Source organism: Aptenodytes forsteri, unplaced genomic scaffold (assembly GCF_000699145.1).
Source record: "Aptenodytes forsteri isolate BGI_AS27 unplaced genomic scaffold, ASM69914v1 Scaffold41, whole genome shotgun sequence".
NCBI lineage: Eukaryota > Metazoa > Chordata > Aves > Sphenisciformes > Spheniscidae > Aptenodytes > Aptenodytes forsteri.
In genome coordinates, this window is record NW_008796211.1 from 8,810 (window position 1) to 13,558 (window position 4,749).

The following is a 4,749-nucleotide window of genomic DNA, read 5'->3' on the forward strand; positions in this document are numbered from 1 at the left end:
TTATCTGAAAAAGCAAATCATTAGAATACATTACTGAGGGCAGTTTTTACTCAGTGGAAGGAATAATACATAGTAGGAATGACACAGAAAGGCACTAAACATCAGCAGAACACTCTGCACCTGTGTTTTCTGTAGCAGCCTTGTGGCCAAGTCCCGAATAATCTCTGCACTACTCAGTCTCAGACTTGACAAGACTCACTCCAAAGATCATATAGCTAGAGGCACAAGACTAAGAAAAACAGTAAGCTCATTTGCCTTGTTGAGGAAACAGTATAAATTCATATAGACAGCAGTCGCTGCTGACCCCTTTAAATCTAAATCACAGAATGAATTCAGATCCAGACTTTGTCTTATGAACTCACCTTTCCTTGCTTGCCACAAATTCAAGGATAAACTGAAAACTGTCCCATATTTGTGCTTTATGTGGAATGAAGATGCCTCTCAAGGAAAGCCCCCTAAGGCTGAGGCCACTATGGGACTCCTGTGCAAGGGGCTTCAAATTTCCTTCAAAGTACAGGGCTACATAATCTTCTTCAGTGATCAGCTGACTTGAACCCAGGCCTAGTTCTGAGAGAACAGTTGTGTAATCTTGGCTCAAACTTCTGAAAAAAAATGCTAAATTGTCAGAAAATGCTATGAGAAAGTCCATAAATTAAAGCCATGAAAAATGAGGAAGGTAGAATTGCAGAGAATGGTAGGATTGTTAAGAACAGTAGCAGACCAAGATTTCAAGAGGACAAACACTTGCACAAAAATATTCTGTCAAAAAAAATTAAGAACTACAAACTATCATAAGTATACATTATCATCATCACATGTATCACCAACACAAGTATGTCTCCGCACAACATCCAGGACATCGGCTTACTGTTTAAATGCTTTACTGAAAGAAGAGAGTGACAGATGTGAAAACATATTTATGCTCTCAACAAATATATTAGTCTCAGTAGGAGGCGAAAGAATAAACACCACACAAAGTACAGCAAATAAAAACTGAAAGTGTTTATTATATTGTCACTTCTGATTCCAGGGGATTTAATAGATATTTCCTTATAACATTCATGTGCCCTTTGGAGACTATGATGACAGAATGACGTACTACTATCTTCCTTTTATTTAGACACCAAATCAGATGCATCAGATGCAAACATGGGCTCACTTGTAAGGCCAACCCCAGTCTGGGAAGCACTTCAGCATATATTTGAGTACCGTGCAGTACCATGCATTTGTACACCAAAGAGCCTTGCTGAATCCAAGCTTGAATGGTAGCACAGAACACAAGCTGACGCTGTTGATCTCATGGATGTGCACTATCCAATCCCCTATAATTTCTTTCACTAGTCCCTTTCTCATCTATCTTTTTTCCCAAGATCCTTCTTTGATGTATTTTTCTCCAGCCCTAGCCCTCTGCTTCCTTCCTGCTTTCTCCCCAAAATCAATGCCCCTGGATCAAGTACTCAAGAGAGGAAACTGAGTACTGCAGTTTAAGACACTCCTGGAAAACACCGAAAAATGAAATGGCCCCAGGGGGTCTGCCAAGACAGGACTAGAAAGAGACCGGATTTGGGGAAAAAGAATAAACACCAGAACATCTTTTGACTCTGGTCGTATGACTTGCAAGCAGTTTCCACACAAAAGAAATCCCCGAAATACAGAGTAGAGGCAAGAACTGGCATGAAGCTGTGGCACACACCCTCAATCTCAAGAGACAAGAAGTTTCTACATTCTCGTTCTACACGTGCAGTTCTCACACCAGACATGATCTAGGAGAAAGTGCTATTGGTGATAAAAATGGTTTGTATGAGATGTTAAATTGATGTATGACATTATGCACATAAGTAAAAAACAACTGTGGGAAAACTGAACTTCTTATAGAAACTTTGTATCTCTGCCTCATATCCCTACAAGCAGACATATCTGGCCTTGAACTCTCACCCACAGAATTGCAGCTTCAAGCACGGTTCCACCCATGCATCATATCTATCTGAAAAGCTTAACAGCAGTATTCACGCAAGATTCAGCAATAGCTACTCAGCCATGTGCTTGCCCTACCAAAGCAGAATCTAGCAAAACATCCACTGCAAAAATTCACGCCTCAGCTATTTAGGCCCTGCTCCCCATTCTGAAGAACCGTAAGACAAACAGTTTAGCTAGATTTAATTGTGTTATGTGCTACCAGACCAGTAGGAAACAGGTGAGTATAAAGGACCATCAATCTGCTCAGTTCTGTGTATTTTTGAGTAAGAATACAACATTATTAATCTTACATTCTGATAAAGATTGGGCATAAATAATCTTTGATTCAACCTGAGTACTTATAGGAAAATGAGGTTTTTCTGTTTCAAATTTCCAGTATTTCAGTCTGGTTATTTTCATAGACAAGAATCACTTGCTATACAGTAACATGACACCCTTGAGGTGGATTAAATATGTTGTATTCTTGCAAAGTTAGCCATTTTTACACTTGAATAGTCAAAGCAAAAATTGGCAGTATCACACAACTCTAGTCAGGAGTCAAGTTTCCAACTGTGAAATGAAATTCTGTGAAGCAATTGAGTCTGTGCAGTAGAAAAAAAATCCACTGCTATCCCCATGTTTAGTTTGTAGTGATTCCCTTATATAAAATGTATTGAATTGCTATTTACAAAATGAACTATTTTAAAGGAGGGAGCTGGGCCCCAGTGACAAGCTGCTGAAGCTATGAAATTCTTCAGAGAAGCTCTGCACACATCTCTTCAAGACACAGAATAAGACAAAGATGAGACATGAAAAAAAGATACCTTTTGAGCAATAGAAATTGTTCATGGTATTTGATAAATACGTCAAGAATTTGATAAAGTTTGCAGCCACAGAGGATTAAAAATGACTGTAAGTCCACCCAAGATGAATTCCAGAGTGTATTTCTTCAGACATTTGAGGGGATTTTTTTAATCTCAGGAACAAATATTAAGCTGATAAAAAAGATTTAAAAAAATGTTCAAGTAAAGCTCTGAATAAGGATTTTGGAGTTCCAGGTTCTACACAGACTTCATGCAAGGTATTGGATGCATCCTTAGTGCCTGATACTCCAATGTTAGTATTTCTATACGGTCATGAAAGCTCGGGCTTCAGTTTCTGCTTGCACCCAAATTCATACTTTGTCTGCGTGCTGGTTCACAAGCTTGACTGGGAGAACTGACTGGCTTCCAACTTGGGGAAGATTGGGAGGAGAGAGAGACCTGCTGGGTAGAACCATAACCCTGCTCCTACCCACAGGCAAGCCAGATTTGTCAAAGGAAACCAAAACACACTCTGTTTTGGTTTGGAAAAGACAAAAATCCTCATTGTCTTTTCCTGCTGGATTTGCACTCCGTCTCATTGTCAAGCTGCCCCATCTCTCCCAGATTTAGCATTCTGTTACCAAACCCACAGTCTCAGGAGCGCAAACAGTCTTTTCACTTCTGGAGAGCATTCCTGGCCCCTCTGTCAGGCGACTTGAGAGGAGCCAAATGGAGTGTACAGAGAGTCAACTTCAAGTATTCTGAGGTAAGGAGGGCAAATGTACATTTTCATAACACAAGCTGGCTATTTCAGCACCTTGTCCTGCAGCCCCCCACTACCAAAACCTTGCCACATAAACCTAATACAGCATGCAGTTCTCCCATTGTGCCTTAGAGTGAACAAAGCAAACATTGTCTTCTAGTAAAAAGACATCTTGTTTTAGAGGGAGGAAGAGAACATGCACAGCACATCCCAGAGTAGGAATCTGCACAGTATCAAAATCCAGCTTACCTACCAGGAAAATGTTTGAATACGTCACAGAAACAGATTCACTGCCAAAAGGTGTGGCAAATTACTAGCTTGACATTCCCATTAAGAAAAAAATCAGTTAGTTAGCTCTTGGATTGCATTTGCAGTTTTCAGCTTTGCACAAACTTTGTTGTGGAAACTTAGGAACCTATGGTTAGACAACAGTTCAAAACATTTTGAAAATGCCATTCTACTAAATAAATTTAGTGCGGCATTTTCTACTTATCTCACTGCAAAGAAAGTGTATCACTGAAATACTTCCTCCTACACGTCTTACTCATTTGACTGATAAGTCTGCAGACTTTCTAGCACAATGATCTTTTTAGTGCTTGTAATGAAGACGATGTGAATCATCTTCACTGTCACTTCATTTTAAGTTCATATTTAAAGTTAATGAGTCGGTACTGCCTGAATTACATAGCAAATTCATAAGCAAGTCCACGACTAAACTCATTGTCCCTTCAGCACACCTGACTGCTGACCAAACACAGCCAGTTCTTAAACAAAAAACTTCTGTGCTTTGGCAGATGTTAGCTCTTTGTTGACCTCATAAACAAAGGTGATAATGTTGATGCACAATGAATATAAACTAGAGGCCACCAGCATATCTCACATTCAACATTTTGAACGGTTAATATTTCATGATAATGATCATTGGTAGATGACACATTCAATTTAACCAGAATATTACAGAAACATTCTTGAAAAACTAAGTGGAAAGGAGAGATCAGTGAACAGATCAATGGAGGGACTGAAAGGCTCACTAGTAAATAAAACAGCTTCACCGAACCGGGATGTTACTAATGAACCCCCGCCTTGTCCCCCGGCCGCCGTCGGAGCTGTGTGCGCAGTGCGTGTGCTCCGGACACCCGGACACACCGCACCATTTATTACTAAAAATATTAAAAAAGCCAAAAAAAATCCAAAAATCCTAAAAAACCTTTTAAAAAAAAAAATCCT